This window comes from Pseudorca crassidens, chromosome 4, assembly GCF_039906515.1.
Source record: "Pseudorca crassidens isolate mPseCra1 chromosome 4, mPseCra1.hap1, whole genome shotgun sequence".
NCBI lineage: Eukaryota > Metazoa > Chordata > Mammalia > Artiodactyla > Delphinidae > Pseudorca > Pseudorca crassidens.
This window is the reverse complement of record NC_090299.1, coordinates 135,413,358-135,437,054: the sequence shown is the minus strand read 5'-3', so window position 1 is coordinate 135,437,054 and position 23,697 is coordinate 135,413,358. Positions and strand designations below refer to the sequence as shown.

At 37.7% G+C, this 23,697-nt stretch overlaps 1 long non-coding RNA gene across 1 annotated transcript in view; it reads right to left on the bottom strand.

Annotated features, from left to right (window-relative positions):
• Positions 1–23,697, bottom strand: part of LOC137223997 (uncharacterized) — a 160,142-nt gene that overhangs the window by 107,822 nt on the left and 28,623 nt on the right. The gene's annotated exons all lie outside the window — the stretch shown is intronic.

Below are 23,697 nucleotides of genomic sequence, written 5' to 3'. Positions count from 1 at the left end.
AAGGAGGAGGAAAAACAGTGCAGTCTGACAAATAAAGGTGTGGGTGGGCCCGGAACAACCTATTGAGATACTGAAACTGTGGTTCTCTCCCTATAATTTACATTTTTTTCCATCCTACTCACAGTATTTAGGTATTTGTTTTTGTTTTTATTATTTTTTGCAACCATGTACATTTCTGTCACAGCAAGGTAGCACTGAAATTAAATACCTTGCAAACTCTTTTTTGTCAGACTAGGTTCTAATATAACTGGCTACCATCAAGAAGGTTATTATTATCCTGTTGTCCTCTTTCTGTAAGTCCAACTTCTCTCTTTAACTTTTCTGATTATTTTATGTGTGCTGTTTCCATTGCCTATACAGCTGACAACATATATTTTTCTTTTTCTTTTCTTTTTTTTTTGATTAGCCAAATTTTGTAGCAGGTTTATAAAATTTAACTCCCTCTATAACTGACATGTGAAGAGAAAATGAAAGTTCTTTAGGGTTCTCTACTTAATCTGGTTCTCTGTTTTAGTCCCCTCCCCACTGGGTAGCTAGACAACAAATTAACTAAATTCAGTTAAAACTTAATCTCTTCCAGTAGTGTTGACTGCCCCTATAAAATATTCAGTGTTTGAAAAAAAATCATTTAGTCCCTGAGCTAGCCCAGCTCCCTGCACTTCCCCCTGTGATGACATGTGGAATATGGTGGGTATGAGGAATAAAGATTTTGAGTCCTCCTGGAAAAATAAGGAGTCAGAGTCGTCAGTGCAATGTTCTCTGCTTTCCCAGGTCTCCATGGCAACACCCCTGGCTCCTGGGTGCTGTTTGCCCTGCTGCTAAGCTGCATAGCTTCACTCTGTGTCAGTGGGACTCTGGTTTCAGTCTCCCCTAGCTTTGACAACCCCTAGTACTATATCCTGGCTCACCCTGTTTCACCCCTGCTCCCACTGGCCACAGTTTTCTGCATGAGACCTATAGCCTCCTTCCAGTCCATCGGCCAGATGGTCCCAGCCCTGCTCTGCCTGCAGAATCACCTGGTGGGCCCCTGCCTGGCTCTCGGGTTAGTTTCTCACTACAGGCCCCTGAAGGCAGCTCGGGAAGGTCACACTGTAAGGTCTCCCTCTTCTGACCACCACACTGTGTAGCTAAAGTGCTTCAGCCAGGCCCAAGGTTATTGCAAGACGAAGCTCAGAGGTGATTTCCTAGTCCTGAATGAGTAGCAGAGAGGAAAGCTGCCTCTTTGCCTTTGGCATTATCCTCAATAACCCATCTCCTTAGGAGTTAGTGGGGTAGACAGCCCAGCGCCACTCTGCCACTCATTAGAGGCGTGATCTTGGGTGAGTTATGTACTGGCTCTGTGTCCCAGTTTCCTCAACAGTAAAATGGGAATTAAATGGTATTTACCTCACAGTGTCATTGTGAGGACTGAATTAACTGATACATATTTATGTACATAGAAGTACTTAGAACAGAACCAAATGCATAGATGCTATTTAATAAGTTAACACTTTTTTTCCTTCTCACGAATTTTTGTGATTAAAAAAAGAGGAAGGCTTTTATTTCCTTCTTTACTGATAGCCTCTTCCAGACTCCAGCCAATCCTAATGGCAGCTGTTACATCTCCTCTACGCCACCGGAGAGCTCGACCGACAGACTGAATCCTCCACACTTGGTTGTGGGGGTGCTGGAGGAGACAGGGGAACTTGGAAAGGTCTCTCTCAAGGCAAAAGTCTAGAACTATGATCCTGCTGCATGATCGTATGATGGCATAATGGAGACTGAACATTCTCTTGGTCTCTCCTTGGAGTTCCTTCCCTAACAAATTATAGGGATGGCCAAAAAGTTCATTTGGGTTCTCCAAAACATGTTACAGAAAAAAACCGAACGAACTTTTTGGCCAACCCCATATAGTCTCTGCCCACCTACCCACACCCATCCTCCAGGTAATTAGATGCCCAGGCAATTTAGGGCAGAGGTCTCTGGAAGGCAAAAGAGAACAGCACATTTGACACTTTCAATGCTAGTTCTTTTCCTTTATATTCCCAGACTCTCCCTCTATACCTTAAAAGCTGACCAAATAATCAGAATTATCTTCAAATTTCTCCAACCTACCAAGTTTAGCATTGGTACAGCACACCCTTCAGTTTAAAATTCAGTAAATGCAATCTCATCTGTTGCCAATAATATGTGCCAAAATATGCATATATTCTAAACTGTCTCTTACTTTTTTCCCTCAAGATATTCTCTGTATGATTAGATGTTTCCTTAAAAGTGATTTATTCTGGACAAATTATCAAAGAATAACAAAAGAGCTCAACAGATACCATATACTGTGACTATTTAACTCTTGCTGAAAGCAATAAGGCTAATTGTGGTATTAAATAGAAAGGAAACAGTAAAAAAATCTGCAAATCCTTAATGTAACTCAAAACTCAGGAGTAAGTTGTAATGGTCAGTGAACATAACCACATACCAACCCCCACTATTAATTTATAGTGGTAAGGATTGACCATATATGACAGTAGCCCTCTAAACTGAATAACGTTTTAATATGCAAGTGGAAAGTAGAGGTCAACAGAATATTGGTAATGCAGGCTCAATTCTGATAAACCAAGCCTTGTGCAGGCTGAGTTACACTGAATCACTGCTCTTCCAACAGGACTATGGACATGGAGTGTAGAATTTCTGAAAGGTGCTCCCTTGAGAGTGTGTACCACTTAAAATACCTTCTGTCACATGCATCCCAATGTTCATAGCAGCACCATTTACAATAGCCAATCAACCTAAATGTCCATTGACAGAGGAATGGATAAAGAAGATGTGGTTTATATACACAATGGAATATTACTCGGCCATAAAAAAGAATGAAATAATGCCATTTGCAGCAACATGGATGGACCTAGAGATTATCATACTCAGTGAAGTCAGACAGAGAAAGACAAATATCATATGATATTGCTTGTATGTGGAATCTAAAAACATGATACAAAAGAATTTACTTACAAAACATTTCTAGACTCACAGACATAGAAAACAAACTTATGGTTACCAAAGGGGAGAGGGATAAATTAGGAGTTTGGGATTAACAGATTCACACTACTATGTATAAAACAGGTAAACAACAAGGACCTACCATATAGCACAGGGAACTATATTCAATATCTTGTAATAAGTTATAACGGAAAAGCATCTGAAAAAGAATACACATATGGGCTTCCCTGGTGGCGCAGTGGTTGGGAGTCTGCCTGTCAATGCAGGGGATGCAGGTTCGCGCCCTGGTCTGGGAAGATCCCACATGCCGCGGAGCAACTGGGCCCGTGAGCCACAATTACTGAGCCTGCGCGTCTGGAGCCTGTGCTCCGCAACAATAGAGGCCGCGATAGTGAAAGGCCCACGCACCGCAATGAAGAGTGGCCCCCCCCCTTGCCACAACAAGAGAAAGCCCTCGCACAGAAACGAACACCCAACACAGCCATAAATAAATAAATAAATAAATAAATAAATAAATAAGAATACACATATATATGTATAACTGAATCACTTTGCTGATTTGCTGTACACCTGAAACTAACACCACATTGTAAATCAACTATACTTCAATAAAAAAAGAAAGAAAAATTCAATAAATAAATAAATTGAACAATGTTTGTCTAGAACACCAAAGGTTGAACAGCAATTTGTGAGGGCTAAATGTTAAATTATTATAGGAGATGCATCATCATATTACAGTACGTTCAGCATCTCTTTTGGAAAAGACAGGCTATGAAGAGTAGCTGGCCTACTTAGGTGCAGCTTATCCATCCATGAACCCTCAGGGTGCATTAAGCTACATCGTAACAGCCTATGCCAACCCCTGCCAACAGTCCCAGGTTCCATTTACTCAGGGTCAGTAGGCTCAACTAGAATAGCTGGACTTAATTGTGACAGTAATTGTCACCAGGGAGCAAATTTGGATTTATTTATTCAACACTGTAGTGTGGAAACAAGGAGTGACATAGGGAGTTTGGGGAGAAAAAATGATCCAACAAAACCTTGAATTTGATGAAATGTTTGGAAAATAAGAATTGAAAAGAGATGTTATTCAGTCTAGAGAAAAGGACCCTGAGGGGATGTTTATCAGCTATAAATTTCAGAGTAATTTCAACCATTAGCTTTGGAACCACAAAAACCCAAACTTAAATTCTGACACTTCTGCTTACCAGCTTTATGGGTTTGGGCATATTGCATAAAGTTGATGATCCTTAACTTCCTCATCTGTAAAATAGAAATACCTATGTCATCGGAAGATTAAATATAATAATTTCAGTGTAACAATGTTGGCGCTGCCCCTATTATCCCAGCTTGGGGAGCTCCTCTCAGCACCTGCTAGACATATGAGGTTCTTTTTGATCGTCCTGGGCTGCTATATGCCAGTTAGCCTCATAGGACAGCTGGGCGGTGAAGCAACAAAAGAATGGTGACACTGGCCGGGTGCTGTATTCCTTGGAAAAGGGAGTTAGCTGGAAAGGGCTCTTAGTCACTAAGGAAATGGAAATTAAAACCACAATGAGATACCACTTCATACCTACATGATGGGTAAAATTTTTTTCAAAAACTGACAATACCAAGAGATACCAAGAATGCAAAGCAACCAGAATTCTCATACACTGGTGGTGGAGTAAAATGGTATGGTTTTGGAAAACAGTTTGGAATTTTCTTATAAAACTAAACTTACCCTTACTGTATGATACACAAGTTCTGTTTATGGATATTTACCTAAGATTACTTAAACTACAGGTCAACGAATGACCTGTCTGCTAATGATTATAGCAGCTCTATTCGTAACAGCCCAGAACTGAAAAGTACTCAAATGCTCATCAATTGGAGAAAGGATAAAAATACTGTGGTGTATCCATATGGTGCAATACAATTCCTCAAGAAAAAAGAACCAGTGATACACGCAACAACATCGATGAATCTTGAAAGCACAGTAAACAAAGGAAGTCACAGACAACAAAAGTTACATGCTATATGATTCCATGTATATGACATTCAAAAAAATGCAAAGTCTTAGAGACAGAAATCAGGTAATAGTTACCACAGTCTGGAGGACTGGAGAAGGGATTGACTGCAGTGGGGCACAAGGCATCTTCTAGGTATGATGGATGTTCTATATCACAGTTGTAGTAAGATTAATATACCACAATTATATGGTGGTATAATTAATATTCATTTGTCACAATGCACCGAACTCAAATTTTAAATTGTACAGTTTTGCCATATATAACTTACATCCCTATAAACCTGACTTTTTAAAAAGATCTCATACCACAAGAAGACAAGTAAAAGAAATATGAGAGCTAGAAAGAAATTAGTAAGTTGTAGATTTAAACCCAAATTTTTATTAAAATCTCAGTTATGTGATGTTTATGAAAGACAAATCTAAAACATAATCCTATAGAAACTTGAAAAGTAAAAGGGAAATACATATATATGTGTATATATATATACACACACATATATGTGTATGTATATATACATATATATGTGTATATATATATATACACACATATATGTGTGTATATATATACACATATATATATGTATTTCAAACACTGGAAAGAGCATAAATTTAAAAATAAAATAAAAAAGAGAAAATAAAGCTCAGCATAGCCAATAATTGATTCTTGGAAAAAAACGTAAAACACATAAATGTCAAATGAGACTGCTCAAGGAAAAATGAAAGAAGGCACAAATAACCAGTGTCAGAAATGAAAGAGTAGACATGACTACAGACCCTGAAATACCAAAATAGGATACTGTAAACAGGTTTAAGCTAATAAATTTAAACATGTAGATAGAAAGATCAAGTTACTTGAAAAATAGAACTTACCAAAACTGGGCAGAAAATAAATGTAATATTCCTTTATCCATTAAAGAAACTGAATACAAATCTTCCCACAATTTAAGAATATTAAAAGTTAAATTCATTTGTACCAGATAACTGGAAATACATAGGAAGAAATACACAAATTTTACACAAAGTTTCCAGAGATTAGAAAACAATGGTGTGTTAGGAGGCTTCTGAAATGACTCTCAAGAATCCCTGCCTCCTGGTATTGTCACCTTGAGTAATCCTATCCCCTTGAGTGTGGACTGGACCAAGTGACTTGCTTCTAATGAGCAAACTATAGTAAAATGATGGGATATCATTTCTGAGATTAGGTTACCAAGATTGTGACTTCCATCATCCTAGTTTCTCTTGCTGGCACTCTCTCTCTCCTTACTCAGTTCAATGAAGCAGCTGTCCTTTCGTGAGCTGCTCTATGGAGAGGCTCACATAAGAGGAACTGAGAGTGGGCCAACAGCTTATGAGAAACTGAGACCTTAATCCAACAACCTGCAAGGAACTGCATCTTGCCAACAACCGTGTGAGTGAGCCTGAAGTGGACCTTTCCCAGTCAAGGCTTGAGATGTTTATAGACTTGTGAGAGTCTGAGAATCAGAAGACTCACCTAAGCCTTTCTTGGTTCACAGAAACTATGAGATAATACACGTTGTTGTTTTAACTCACTATCTTTCAGACTTATTTGTTACACAGCAACTGATGACTATTACAGAGGGAAACATCTACAGTTTTATTTGGAGGCCTACCAGGCTTTTAATCTCATATCAAAAAATCATGGAATGTAGGTTGCCCCTAGAAGGGAGCATGACCTTAGGCCAGGCAGCTCTCTTCAGCTGAGGGGAAGTTCCAGGGAGACTCAGCTGAGTGCCATCAACCTCTAACACCCCGAGCAGCTAAGAAACAAGTGCTCCAGTCCCAGAGGGAGGAGCTGGGTGGTATACCATGGCACCCGCGCTGATGAGATGTGTATTAACATCATAAATCTAACAAAACATGTAGAAGCTCTCAACTCAGAAAATTATAAAATGTTATTAAAAGAAATCAAAGAAGACCCCAGTCAATGGGAACATATGCCATGGATATGAATTAAAGGCTCAATATCATAAAGATGTTAAATCTCCCCAATTTGATCTATAGATTTAATACAATTCCATAAAAATTCCAATGCTCTATATGTGGAACATGACAAACCAGTAGTAAAACATATACAGAAATGTAAAAAGGTGAAGGGATAAACTTAGCCAAGACATTCTTAAAGAAGAAATGGATGGGAGAATTTGCTCCATTGAATATTAGCTACAGTAATTAAAGCAGTAAGGTATTGGCATAAGAATAAAAATAAAAGCTCAAAAGAATATAATAGAAATCCTAGAATTTATCACAAATGGGCATGTGATTTCTGCAAACATAGCACTTCCCAACAGTGGAGAAAGAATATGTCTTTCCAGAAATCGTTCTGAAACAAATAGATAGCCATATGGATAGCTATAGGAATAAAAATGTTACTAGAACCTTACCTCATGCCAAACACAAAAATCAATTGCAAGTAGATTATGTAGCTAAGTGTGAAAGACAAAAAACAGTAAAATTTCTAAAAATTAATAAGAGAGAATATCTTTACAACCTTAACTTAGGATAAGACTTCTCAAACAGGACACAAAAATCTTGAACCACAGAAAATATTGATAAATCTGACTATATCAAAGTTCTTTTTCAAATGTCACCACTAACAGAGGAGAAAGGCAAACCACAGACAGTGAAAAAGTATTTGAAATACATAGAGCCAAAAGAGGGCTCATATCTTGAATTTAGATCTTTTTAAACATTTCTGAAAATCAAAAGAGAAGCTCAAACAATTCAGTAGGAAAAATGCTCTTGAGATTGAACAAGCAATTTGTCAGAGGTTATTCAAATAGCCAGTAAACAACCTCATTCATAATGATGTAAATACAAATTAAAACCACAAAGTGATATCCCTATACTCCCATTATTAGACATTGGGAAAAAAATTTAATGACAATACCAAGTGTTGGAAAGGCTATGAAGCTAAACGGATACTACTGTTGGTAGGAGTAAAACAGTTTGTCATCATCTTGACTTGAAACTACACAAACCCTATTACTCAGCAATTCAACTACTAGAAATGTACTCAACAGAAATACATGCACATGGCCACCAAGAACTATGCATGGGAATGTCCATAGCAGTGTTATTCATGACAATCCACAATTAGATATAAACCAAATGTCCATTAATAGTAAAAGGACAAATGAATTTTGGTATATTTATATACAGAATACTATATAAAAATAAACTGCCTCCTTTAGGCTATAAAATGAATAAGATCTTGACTCAAAGCAGGACCCTGCAAGCCTTCCCAGGGACAGAACCCCTGCCCCTTGTTTGTAGAAAAACTTTAACTTCCTAGGCCTTCCCCAAGTTCCAAAGAGCAAATTTAATCAGAGAAGTGAAAAAATACAGAAACAAAGGAAAGTAGCCAAGCAAGAAAAAAATAATAATAGTTTAGTCATAAGACAAAGTCAAGGATCTTTAGTTCCTCCTCAAGGGCTACAGATCATATCCAGAGCTCTATCCTTGAGCTGCTTTGCAGATACTAAAACCCTCACCATGTTGTAAGAGTTAACTGCATGCTGACCACAAGCACAGAGATCCCAGACCAGTTGGAGCCAGAAGGTTGATGATGCTGACTCCCAAAATACCATCCAGTTAACTCACCACCAACCAATCAGAAGAATGTCCATGCACTCATCAGGCACCCTGTGACCCTCTCCCTCACCTCGCCTTTAAAAACCCTTCCCTGAAAGCCATCAGGGAGTTCAGGTCTTTAGAACATGAGCTACCCATGCTCCTTGCTTGGCCCTGCAATAAACACTGTACTTTCCTTCACCACAATCTGGTGCTGTAGATTGGCTTTTCTCCTCATCAGGTGAGTGGATCCAAGTTTGGTTTGGTAACAGTCTGAGAATCTAATGTATAACATAGTGACTATAGTTGGTAACACTGTATTATATAATTGAAATTTGCTAAGAGAGTAGAACTTAAATGTTCTCACCAAAAAAAAAAAAAAAAAAAAGGCAAATAAAAAAAAATTCCACATCCTGCAATACGGATGAATTTTACATTGAAAAAAAGAAGTCAGCACAACAGAATTCATATTGGATTATGCTATTTATATGAAGTTCACAAACAGGCAGGACAATACTACAATGTGTGAAAATGCATGTGTGCATGGCAAACTCTAAAGAAAAGCATGGATGTAGTGACAATAAAAGACATGATAGTTTTTAACTTTGGAACAGAGAGGAGTAGTAAGGAAGAGGGAGCACCACGGGAGATTACAGAGTTTGGCAATTTTGTATTTCTTGATCTAAGTGGTGGTACTTAATGTTGGTTTGAGACTAAATCCACCTCTACTTCAAGGTTTGTTCACTTTTATTTATCTGTGTTACGTTTTACAAGAAAAATTTATTTTTTTAAATTGAAGCATAGTTAACTTACAATATAATACTAGTTTCAGGTGTATTACATAGTGATTCAATATTTTTCTAGATTATGCATCATCACACAAAGTTATTATATTATTGACTATATTCCCTGTGCTGTACATTACATTCCTCTGATTTATTTATTTTCTAGTACAAGTAGTTCATACAAGAAAAAGTTTAAAGAAAGCTATATGTCTAGGAAAATAAATGAAAGTTTCTCCTTACCTAAAGAAGTGAAAGTTCCTCTTTACATAACAGCCTTGCTACGTCCAACTCCTGGGAACCTCTGTTGGGTACTTCTTTCTTTATGCATATACCGTATGCATATCTCTGTGTATATCACACCTTTTTAATTTTTAAAATAAATTTTACTATTCATATTAATATGTGAATATTATCTCTTCACTTAATATATCGTAAATATATTCCCCGGTGAGTATATGTTTATTAACCTTATTTTTAAAGCCTGCACCTCATTCCATTGTATGGATAGGCCATAATTTATTTAATCTTTTACTTATTGAAGGATATTTAAGTTGGTTCTGATGTTTGCTTTTCCAGGTGCTACTTCATTGAATGTTTTTGGATATATATTCACACTACTTTCTTTTTTTAATGAATCACTCTATTACTCTCACTGAGTCCTTGAGGTTTTTAGCTTTTCACTCACCATTTCTCTCTCCAGCACAACTTGGTCATAATTTTTGGAGATTCCAGTATCGGTATATATGAACCTACAAACACCCTGCCTTGCCTCTCGCTTCCTCCATCCTTCTCTCCTCCAAAGACCACATCTTCCTAGCCTGGCCATTCTTTCCCACTGTCATGCCTTAGAGTCCAGACCTTGTCTTAGCCAGTACTAAGCATCACACTCTCAGACCATCACACCTACCTCCAACACTTCCCGGCTTCACCAAGATCTAAAAGTCATGAATCAAACACATTTTATACTGCCCCTTTCCTTCATGTCTCACTTCCCTACTTGCCCTTGCTAAATTCCATAACCCATCATCAGAGCCCTCCCTTGCTTATATATACTTCTCTCTCATTCCTTTCTCACTGAATCATACTCATCTGGCAAAACCCTAAATCTGAAAACAGCCATATCTCCACCCATACTGTGCCTGTTCCCATGTACATAATGGAAACTGAGGAAATATATAAAACAAGGCTGATTTGCCTCATTGTAAATTATCTAATAGAAATTATCTAATAGAAAACAGGTCTTCCGAATGACAGGTCGGCCACAGCAAGCAAGTTGTCAGCCCTTGGTGCGGACCAATTATCCTCCTGCATTTCTCCAGTCCATTCACGCTTCCAGCCTCCTAGAAAACTACATCCCAATTTCTTTTCTCTCTCAAACCTCCATGCCTAGGGCTTCCCTGGTGGCGCACTGGTTGAGAGTCCGCCTGCCGATGCAGGGGACACGGGTTTGTGTCCCGGTCCGGGAAGATCCCACATGCCGCGGAGCGGCTGGGCCCGTGAGCCATGGCCGCTGAGCCTGCACGTCCAGAGCCTGTGCTCCGCAACAGGAGAGGCCACAACAGTGAGAGGCCCGCATACCGCAAAAAACAAACAAACAAACCAAAAACCTCCATGCCTTCCTCCTCCATCCTCACTCTCAGCTGAATAATGTGCTTCCTATTTCACTGAGAAAATTAATCAGAAAGGAATCTCCAGAGGTGCCCACACCACAATTATTCTACTACCAACATCTGCACCCACATAGTCTGCCTTCCCACCCATTACTTCAGATAGATTACCCCTGCTCCCGTCTAAAGGCAATCCCTCTTGTGCTCTAAATTCTATTGCCTCTCGCCTACACAATCATCTGTTCAGCAATTCCTCCATCTCACTTCCATCATCAGTTTTCTGCTTCCCACTGTGACACGCCCACCAGTGTACAAACAAAAACTGCTATAATTTCTACCATCTAAAAACCATGGAAAAATCTCTCTCCTTGACCTCACATCCCTTTCCAGTTATCCCTCATGTAGCTGCTCCTGTATTATTACAAGGCTTCTTTAAAATTTTCCTCTACCTACCATCTCTAATTTATTCCCATTTTGTCTTGAACCCACTATAATAAGACTTTAACCCTCTATCACCACTCCACTCAAAACATCTCCCATCAAAGACACCAATGGACTCCTCTTTGACCAATTCACTGGCCAACGCCTTGACCAGTCAGCCATGCTCCCTTGGAAAACCTCTACCCTTTGGTTTCTGGAATAACATACTCTTATGATTTTCCTCCAGCTTCACCGACCATTTATCTTTTCTGTTTCATGCACACTCCCCAGATCTAAACTTTGGAGTCCCTTAGGTCTCAATCTTTAACCATGCTCACTTCCTAGATTTTTGTATATATGTATATGTGTGTCTGTGTGTGTATATACATATACATATTGTATATATACACACATATTGTTTATATATATACATATACATACATATATGTATATATATAGTTCTACTTCCCAAATTTATATAAATAACCAAGATCTCTCTCCCAAACTCCATATTCATATATCAACTGCCTACCAGACAGATCCACGTGAATGTATAATGTATAATACATGTCCAAAGCAGAACTTCCTTTTAAGCTGCTCTTCCCACTGCTTGCCCCACTTCAATAAAGACCACTTCATGCTTCCAGTTCCTCAGACCAAAAACCTTGGAGTCTTCCTTAAGTCCTCTCTTGTTTCTGATTTCTCAGCCAATGCATGAGCAAATCTTACTGGATCTATCTTCAAAATATAACCACTTCTCCCTACCTCAACTGCGACCACCCTGCTCTGAGCCATCACTGTCTTTTATCTGGATACTTGCCATCGCATCTTAACTGGTCTTCTTTCACCCCACAGACAGTCTATTCTCAACCCAGAAGCCAGAGTGATCCTTTCAAAACTGTAGACAAGTTCACGCAGCTACTGAAAACCTTCCAATGCCTTTCATTCCACTCAGAGTAAAAGCCTCATTCCTTACAATGTCCTATGAGGTCCTGGGTAATCTACATCCTGCAACCTCTCCGTCCTCATCTATAACCACTCTCCTTCTTTCTCTCCTCCAGCCATACTGGCTTCTTTAATATCTACCAAACAGAACATCTCCCTCTGCCTAGAAACCTCTTCCACTAGTTATTGCCATGTTTCACTTCCTTCAGCTATTTACTCATTTACCTAACTGATAAGGAATTTCGGAACTACCCTTTTAAAATAGCTCTTTTTTCCTTCCTTTCACTTCCTTCATTATATGTACTCCATAGAATGTAACACTATATGTGTGTGTGTGTGTGTGTACTTGTAAATATGCAATACATATACATAAAATTTATTATACATATTATCTATCTCTGCACTCTGGAATGTAAACTATGTGAATAGTTTGTACATCTTGTTCATATTCCCATAATCTACAACAGTGCCTAGCAGTAGTTGAGTCCCCAAAATCATTAGTTGAATGATATAATGTACACATTCATATTTTTAACAGACACATATCCTTCATCATTTAAAAGACTGCCTCTGTCACAGATGTAGAAAACAAACTTATGTTTACCACGGGATGGGGGAGAGGGATAAACTGGGAGATCGGGATTGACAATATACACACTACTATATATAAAATAGATAGCTAATGAGAACCTGCTGTATAGCACAGGGAACTCTACTCAGTACTCTGTAATGGCCTGTATGGGAAAAGAATCTAAAAAAAAAAAAAGAAGAGTGGATGTATATGTATAACTGATTCACTTTGCCGTATACCTGAAACTAACACAACATTGTAAATCAACTCTACTCCAATAAAAAAATTTTTAAAAAAAGACCGACCCTGCTTTACTTTGGCATTTCAATACAGCCTCCTCCTGCATGTTGATTCTTTACACTTAGATTTAAGAAGGAAAAAATCTTTTATTATTTTCTAGAGTTGGCGGTTTAATGAATGTCCTCTGTGTAGCTGATTCATTTTAAAGCCATGTATTTCCTTGTCTAATTATTGACAGGGACAGGAAGTGGGATTAATGGCTAATCTTTCAGGATTCCCCTGAGGCATTACTGCATGAGGCAATAGAGGTTTTTCCTTACTAGGACACATTTTCATGTTCTAGTGTATATTTAGACACTGAACCCCTTTTAAACTAATGGGAGGTCTGTGGGCCAAACATTTATAGGAAACGAAAGGAAATGGCATGGTAAAAGCAAGCTGTGAAAAAAGGTCTTCTAGCTTGCTGTTACCTAATCTGTCACATGAAAGACTTATTTTAACATTTCTATTAGGTAAGATGAACAGAAAAATACCACGCACAGTATTCTTTCCATATTTTTGCTCTTCTTTCTACGAATGCTGCCTCTTCATTTGAGTCATGTATTGGGGTAAGAAAAAAAGTGTGGAATATGATTTTTTCAACTAAATCAGAAATGCCATCCTACACTTAATGACTAATTGCAAAAGAACCAAAAAATTTTTTTTAATTGCTAACACAATTTTGGTAAAGCTTGGAGGGTGTAAATTTGTCAGTAAATAACGAACCATGTTATTCAAATTTTCAGTGAAAAATAGCATTTGGTCACATTGGTTGTAATTTGATTTGGTTTATTGTTTCGCTTTGCTTTTTTAGGAGACCTAGAGATTTATTCTAATATTGATCATTCTCTTAACTTCCAAACATACTTAGTGGATCTAATCCATATCCACATAGCCACACTTTTTTTCTTCTCTGTTCTTGCCACCTTCTTACCTGCATAGCAGATTATCGAAGGGAGTAAAACTTCTTTCTCCAGCCATTGCTAACCAGTATTCTCTGCTGCAAGCTCCCTTCACTGCTCCAAGATAATAATCCCAAGCATATCCCATACCTTTCTAATCTCTTTCAGCCTCAAAAATAATTTCACTTAAGTAATTGTGATTCACTTTAAGAGGATAAAAAAAAAATCCCATCCAGTCTAAATTAGGAGGTCAATCTGACTTTCATTCCAAAGCTTCACCCCTTCCCACAGTTCAGACTTGACCACTGGATGAGGTAACTGTAATCACAAAGTGATCTTCGCTGTTTCCTCCTTCCTTCTGCATCTGCACTATCTTCCACTGCAGGTTCTCCCTGGGTGAAGGTAGTAGATAGGGAAGATTATGAAAATAAGAATGTCTTATATAACAGGTGTAATATAATTAGCCATAGTAATGCCCTCAAGGGGCACATTTGTGCTCTCTTTGGGGACCCCACTAAAGGACCTCCAGCACGTGAATTTTCACCATATGAGTGACACATGTCCAGCGGACTTGTTATAACTGCCCTCAGTTCCTGCCCTCTTTGCTGTACCTCTTGGCCTCTCTCCCTGGGATTCCGTCTCCCCAGAACACTTCTTTCTTGGATAAGGGCTCAGTGAGACAGCAGGAATCCTTCCATGGCAGGCACATGGACCATGGGAGATTAGTGCATTTTTAACCCATCAAATCGTAGGATATCATTTGTTAGGCCTTTCTCTCTTTTTTTTTCTTTTCTTTTCTCTGTTTGTTCTATAATTGCAAGTTGTTCCAGCCAGCTTCATGGCTTCAGAATTCTCCAGGCTGGAAGCAGGCAGAAAGCAAACACCATTTTCTTAGTTTATGTATGTCTCTGCTCTAGGGAACCTGTCAAGGTCTCTAAAGAATTTTCCTGCCAGATTCCAGTCTGGTGGGAACATTAGGAAAGCTTAAAATTTTCTACAGCTACATAAGCATTCAGCCAGGAAGTAAGATTCTAGTCTCTTCTACTTCCTGGCGTCTCCAGTCTCTAAGACTTATTCAATTGGCTTGAGATAAGTGCCAGAGACCCATTCCCCACTTCCTTGGGAGGGGAGAGAAAATGCCATAGTACTCTTAACTCCGTGACACACCTAGTTTTGCTACTTTCTCTCCAATCACTCTTCAAAGTTCCTATTCTTTTACGCAAGATAGAAATTAATAGTTGTATTCATAGTCCCTAGAGAGGTTCTGCTATCTTTCAGTAATTTAGTTATGGATGTTGTAAAGCATCTCTCTTTAACCTGTGAATATACTTACCTTTCTCAGGTTTATGTCCTCAGTTGAAATTCTAAGACACCAGAAAAAAAACCCTAGTTAACATCCTGTGTCACCTATCTCGCTGTTGCAGAATCTGTCATTCTGTCTTAAAGTCAAAAGCATTGTGTAGTAGGTTGAATAATGGCTCCCAAAGGTATCCAAATCCTAACCCTAGAACCTGTGAATATGTTGCCTTAAAAGGCAAAGAGAACTTCGCAGGGTGATTAAATTGAGTATCATGACTGGAAAAATTATCCTGCATTATCTGAGTAAGCCCTAAACATAATCACAAACGTCTTTATAACAGAGAGGCAGAGGGAGATTTGACTTCAGAAGTAGGAGATGTTATGGTAGATGCCAGAGTTGGAGTGATGCAAGAAAGGGTCAGGAACCAAGAAATGCAGGCAGCCTCCAGAACCTAAAATATGCAAGGAAACAGATTTTCCCCTAGAGCCACCAGAAGGAATCAGTGTTGCCTACACCTTGACTTTAGGCCAGTGAAACTGGTTTCAGACTTCTAGCTTCTGGAACTATGAGAGAATACGATTTTGCTGTTTTAAGCCACTAAGTTGTGTTAAGTTGTCACAGCAACCATAGTATATGAGTACACATTATCTCTCTTAGGATGCACTTCACTATAAGTTATTAAAATCTCAGACTCAAATGGACTGAAACAATAAGAAAGTATCATTTCACATATCAAATCTAGAGTTAGGGCAGATTTTAGGCTTTGGCTTCTTCCCATTTCTCTGTGTTATGCCAATCTGTATGAAGTTTTATTCCTGAGCCTGCTTGTGTAAGGCTCCCAAGACGGCTTCCAGCAACAATGGGACAATATACTATCTCATTCGTTGAGAAAAAAAAAAAAACTATCACTCAGTCATAGCCTGTAAATCCTGCCTTGTAACATGAATTGGCCAGATTAGGGCACGTACTCACTCCTGGGCTCATAACTACTCAGGAAAGCTATTCTCTAATTAACTTGAGCAAGTGTTCTTGAACCAATCACAAGCAAGGAGTGAGATTAGCATAACTGACATCAACTAATCAGAATCTACCTCTGAAGCTGGGGGGTAGGATGAATACCTGGGCAAAACTGGCATTAAGAAGAGGGCAAAAGGTAAGGATATAGTTTATCATACAACTGGAACACTGTTGAGAATGAAAGGGTGTGACATCAGAATTCCACTAAGACAAGATGCAGACTAGTACTGTCCCACTCACCCTGGGACTTAGGGTTACCCTATGGGCAGGGTGTCAATAGTGTCATCTATAAGCATTTTGTTTAGGGCTGATTAGGGCACTCTTTTGGCTTAAGATCAAATCCTGAGAATAGATTACAAAAATGAGGAAACACTTGGTCTGGCAAGGTTAGATGACTTACTAAAGTCTTATAACTGGAAAGTGACAAAACCAAGTACATAAATAAATTTTCTTAATACAATTCAGTGTTCTTTCCACACACCACTTCACGTAATGTAGGGTCAAATACAGAAGCCACCCTTACCTGTAATAGTCATCTATAGCTGCCATAACAAATTTATGGCTTAAACAACAGAAATATATTGTCTCACAGTTCTGGAGGCTGGAAGTCTGAAATCAAGGTATTGGTAGAGTTGATTCCTTCTGAGGCCTGTGAGGGAAGGTCCTATTCCAGGCTTTGCTCCTTTGTTTATGGATGACTGTCTTTTCCCTATGTCTCTTCATGTCATCTTCCCTCTCTGTGTGTCTCTGTGTCCAAATTTCTTCTTTTATAAGGACATCAGTCATATTGGATTAGGGTCCACCCTAATGACGTCCATTTAACTTTATTACCTCTGTAAAAATCCCACCTCCAAATAAAGTCATATTCTGATGTACTGGGGGTTAGGACTACAACATATAAATTTGGGAAGGGAACACAGTTCAGTTTAAAACACACCCCTAAGGGAAGTTCACAGGGGAAGGGGCCTTTTATCAAGGTAAGTATTATGTGGACATAAATACATACATATATAGAGACAGAGACAAAGAGAGAGAGCATGTATAAGCACACATGGGTATGTGTAAAATCAGCCCCTTATTTTTATTTTGAAATATCATATTCATATTTTTATAATAAAACGTTTCCTTTGAAGAAATGAATAAGCATATACCAGAATCTTGACTAAGCATAAAAATAATAAGTGGTGGTTCCATTACAATAATGTAGACACTAGGATGCATTTCTGCCAGTGTGAATCAATTAAGTTAGAACTGTATTATATTTCTTTATTTTTCTCTCTTTTTCCTCACTATAGTTTAATTATATAAAGTAGAATTCCAAGAAGATGACTGCCAGGAAAGTTTTATTATCAACCTTTCTTTTGTTAAACAGCATCTAACACGAAATCTTTATTCATTATCTAGATTCTATTTTAAAGATTGATTTTGAAAAAGGTTTCATATTCTTATAACTTTCCGTCTTTGGTAATTTCATGTGCATTTGACATTTTATTAAAAAGAAATCATTCTGTTTCTTGATGATTCACTGAGTTCCTCAGATCAAACATTCCTTTGTAAGGATCTGTTTATTATATGAACACATGGCCCCATATAACCATACACACCCAAATACATGCAAAAAAATTAATAAATAAAAATCGTCTCCCTGGCCATCCTCTCTCAGTATACTCCCTCTGGGCCTATGGGCAAGTCTGACAAAAGGCAACACACTAATGTAGAGCTCACATAACTCCTCTTCTGTGCTCCTACTTGTTTTTCTCCCATTTTCTCCACCCACTTCACCCACCCATTTGACTTCCTACCAGAAAGATGCTATATCTTCTTTTTGCACCTCTCTGTGCTCAGCTAAATGCAGTACTCAGCACTCCAAAATCATATGATATAGATTTCTAGCATTACCAACATTTGAATTGCAAGCTCTTAAAGAATAATAAAATCCGATCCCAAAGTTATTAGACCTCCAAAAGTAGCACTCAGGCAATGTGACAAAAACTTTGCAGGGCCCTTAAATTACTGGCATAGAGCTCTCTGCCTTCTCATCTACCCATAAAGCTGACTCTTCCTACTGTACCTAGAGGGACAGTAGAACAAAACACCATATCCACTACTCAGTTTCCCCAGAGAATGAAGGGAAAATGGGACTATTACCTTCTTCTCTATTCTTTCAAATGCAATAATCCCTGCCACCCACAGTCTTACCTGTACATATCAAAAAGTCTACTTCCATGACCCTTTTTAAGGATGCAGGATTTAGATCAACACCCTTAAAAATGTACATACAATGCACAACCATCAAAAGAGCAGAGATAGATTTATGCTTTTCAACACAGAAAGGAAGACCAAGCCTGGAAAAAGAACCCATGATGATACTTTGTGAAAAATTCTGGCAGCTACATTAGCTTTTGCTGAGAATTGCAAAATTGAATCAAGATAGATTGCAAGGGCAAAAGAAAATTTAAATGTCAAGCCAGGAAAGGCTGGTCTGACATCTTTTAACATAAAATTTGTGGGAGAATTTGCCTCAGCAGACCATAACAACCAGCAAAGCTTCTGAATAATTAAAGCAGAGTACTAAGGTGAGTGTTGCCTACTTGACTTGTTTTTTAACGTGAATGAATCTAGTTTGTTTTGGAAGCAGGAACCTCCCAGAATGTTTATATCCTGCATTAGAAGTATATACTGAATTCATTTTTCACAGCTCTTTCCTTCATTCTGTATTTTACAGAAAATGTTGATGTTAAGAACCAGTTTCATCATTCTCAATGGTGAAAAACTGAAAGCATTTCCTCCAGGAAAAAGACAAGGATGTCCACTCTTGCCACTATTACTCAACACAGTTTTGGAAGTCCTAGACATGGCAGTCAGAGAAGAAAAAGAGATAAAAGGAATCCAAATTGGAAAAGAAGAAGTAAAACTATCACTGTTTGCAGATGACATGATACTATACATAGAGAATCCTAAAGATCCCGCCAGAAAACTACTAGAGCTAATGAGTGAATCTGATGAAGTTGCAGGATACAAAGTTAATGCACAGAAATCTCTTGCATTCCTATATACTAACAACGAAAGATCAGAAAGAGAAATTAAGGAAACAATCCCATTCACCATTGCAACAAAAAGAACAAAATACCTAGGAATAAACCTACCTAAGGAGGTAAATGACCTGTACTCGGAAAACTATAAGACACTGATGAAAGAAATCAAAGATGACACAAACAGATGGAGAGATATACCATGTTCTTGGATTAGAAGAATCAATATTGTGAAAATGACTATACTACCGAAAGCAACCTACAGACTCAGTGCAATCCCTATCAAACTACCAATGGCATTTTTTTCCAGAACTAGAACAAAAAATCTTAAAATTTGTACAGAGACACAAAAGACCCCGAATAGCCAAAGCAGTCTTGAGGGAAAAAAACCGAGCTGGAGGAATCAGAGTCCGTGACTTCAGACAAAGCTACAGTAATCAAGACAATATAGTCCTGACACAAAAACAGAAATATAGATCAATGGAACAGGATAGAAAGCCCAGAGATAAACCCACGCACCTATGTTCAACTCAGCTATGACAAAGAAGGCAAGGATATACAAGGGAGAAAAGACAGTCTCTTCAATAAGTGGTGCTGGGAACACTGGAAAGCTACATGTAAAAAAATGAAATTAGAACACTCGCTAACACCATACACAAAAATAAACTCAAATGGATTAGAAACCTAAATGTAAGACTGGACACTATAAACCCTTAGAGGAAAACATAGGAAGAACACTCTTTGACATAAATCACAGCAAGATCTTTTTTGACCCACCTCCTAGAGTAATGAAATAAAAACAAAAATAAACCAACAGGACCCAATGAAACTTAAAGGCTTTTGCAAAACAAAGGAAACTATAAACAAACGAAAAGACAACCTTCAGAATGGGAGAAAATATTTGCAAATGAATCAATGGACAAAGGATTAATCTCCAAAACCTATAAACAGCTCATGCGTCTCAATATAAAAAAAAAAAAACAAACCCAATCCAAAATTGGGCAGAAGACCTAAATAGACATTTATCCCAAGAAGACATATAGATGGCCAAGAAGCACATGAAAAGCTGCTCAACATCACTAATTATTAGAGAAATGCAAATCAAAACTACAATGAGGTATCACCTCACACCAGTTAGAATGGGCATCATCAGAAAATCTACAAACAACAAATGCTGGAGAGGGTGTGGGGAAAAGGGAACACTCTTGCACTGTTGGTGGGAATGTAAATTGATACAGCCACTATGGAGAATTGTATGGAGGTTCCTTAAAAAACTAAAAATAGAATTACCATATGATCCAGCAATCCCACTACTGGGCATATACCCAGAGAAAACCATAATTCAAAAAGACACATGCACCCCAATATTCACTGCAGCACTATTTACAATAGCCAGGTCATGGAAGCAACCTAAATGCCCATAGACAGACAAATGGATAAGGAATATGTGGTACATATATACAATGGAATATTGCTCAGCCATAAAAAGGAACGAAATTGTGTCATTTGTAGAGACATGGATGGATCTATAGACTGTCCTACAGAGTGAAGTAAGTGAGAAAGAGAAAAACAAATACCGTATATTAACACATATATGTAGAACCTAGAAAAATGGTACAGATGAACTGGTTTGCAAGGCAGAAATAGAGACACAGATGTAGACAACAAACATATGGACACCAAGGGGGGAAAGTGGTGGCGGCGGTAGTGGTGGTGGGATGAATTGGGAGATTGCGATTGACATATGTACACTAATATGTATAAAATAGATAACTGATAAGAACCTGCTTTATAAAAAAATAAATTAAATAAAACTCAAAAATTCAAAAAAAAATACAATGGAGGTTAGTAACAGTACTCATCTCACAGAGTTATGAGAATTTAAGGTATTAATAACATGTAAATATTCTTAGGAATGTGCCTTTATGCACATCATTCATTTCACTAGGTTGAATTAGAATTGAAAAGTGGGTTATTATCTTTCCTTGAATTACAGTGAAAATTAAAATGATCACACATTTAACTAACATGAACTTACATAAACCACACACCAAACAGCACAAACAATATTATATTTAGAAAATGGAAATGAGAGGATATTGGAGAAGATTGCAAGGAAGATATTTATAATGTGCAATCATACATATATCATCATTAATTTTATTTTCAATTTTATTTTTATTTATAACTTGAAAACCTGCCTACAACCAACAATTAGAAATTATGATTAAGATGTAACAAACATGTTTTGAATGTTTCATAACTGAATTTATAGGAAATTTAGTGACTACTGTATGGCCAAAGCAAAGAATGAACTAACACAGAGCTAATATTGTGGTGTCAAAGTGATTAGAAGACTTGGATTTAATGGTTGCATGAGGTAGGGAAATGGAGCTTTGACTTTAACAACACAGAGTAGGACCTGAGACGTCTCCAAAAGCTGAATCCCTGGTAAAAGTATGAACAAGAAAAAAATCTACTTGTAAAGATAGGAGACAATGAGGAAGCTTATATATTTCTATTTAGTTCTTTTGTGGAAAAAAATGTGTAATCATGTTTTGGCCATGTGTGTGAAGTTTGAATTTATACTAACTGCATGGCATAGAAGTCACCAAGCTGAAAAGTGTAACATTAAAAAGATGCTCAGCTAGTCCAAGAGTGGCTGGCAGAAGGAAATACACACTCCTTTGGATGGGTCCACCCAGCAACTAGAAATACAAAACTCTGTAGCAGTAAAGAAAACCTCAAGACACAGTTCATCACATCAACTGAAGCAGGAACTTTGACATAATCACTACCTGGGCTGCAAATTTCACTTTTCTCTGTCTTCGTGGGAGATCAGATTGATAATGAAGTCAAAAGCAGTCTTCTCTGTAATTAAAAATGATTTCAGTGTATCAAATTTAACCTAATGCTATTACTCTGGTCAGGAATTATCTAGCTATTTGGGAGGAATATGAAGGAGTACATAAAATATTGTGGGTTGGTGTTTGCCTGCCTACATCATCAGGACCTAGTACTTTAAGTTTCTTATTCAAATCACTAGAGATGTGTTAATATAGTCTGATAAAGGTTGAAGTAAATACAATCTAAATCCACGCATATCAGCATCTACCTTGGCCAGAAACACATCCAGGGCTTTTCTGGATTTGGCCAGCCATGGAAAGCAATGAAATGCTGCTATAATTTTCAAAGGCAGGTGACTTTCCTTTCTTCTTAAAAAATGAAACATCTTAGAAAATGGAATTGAAGAAAATTTTTTACTTTAAAGTGCGTTTATCCAAGAGTCTGTAAGGTATATAAAGGATATGATAAAAGCATTAAGATTTTGCCTGCGTGAAGAGCAGCAAGTTCTTCAGATTTGTGGTTACCAAGGGGGAGGAGAGGTGGGGGAGGGATGGAGTAGGAGTTTGGAGTTAGAAGATGCAAACTATTATACATAGGATGGATAAACAACAAGGTCCTACTGTATAGGACAGGGAACTATATTCAATACCCTGTGATAAACCATAATGGAAAAGAATATTTTTTTAAAATATATATATATATATATACTTATACAAAGTTATATATATATACTTATATAAAGTTATATATATATATATAGCTTTACTGTACAGCAGAAATTAACACAACACTGTAAATCAACTCTACTTCAGTAAAAAATAAAATAAAAGATAAAGAATGGCAAGTTCCTCCATTTTTATACATCATGCTGAGTATGGTGCTTCTTACTGCAAAACAACTCTCATCAGTACTGTCTGGATCATGAGGTCCTGAAAATAGTTTACAGACCAAGGTGATAGCAGTTAAGGTGTTGAGAAATGATGAATTTTGAATATATTTTAAAGGGAGAGCCACAGGAGTTCCAAACAGAGCAGATATGAGATATAAAGATAAGAAAGAATTCAAGGGCAACTAGAAGATTTTTGTCCTAAGGACCTGGAATTATGGAGTTGACATCAACTGAGGTAGGAAAAACCAGAAATGGGACAGGTTTGGATGGGAAGAGCAGGACTTCAGTTTTTAATATGTTGACCTTGAAACATTTATTAGATTTTGAAGTGAAGATGTAGTGGGGGCAGCTGAATATACAAGTCTGGAATTTGAGACGTCTAGGCATGGAGATAAAAGTATGAAAATTGTCAGCATACGAGTGATAGTTAAAGCCTTAAGACTCAATGAGGTTGTCAAGGAAGTGAGTACAGATGCTGAAAAGAAAAGAACCAAGAACTCTAAGGGACATTCTAATATTACATGCTCA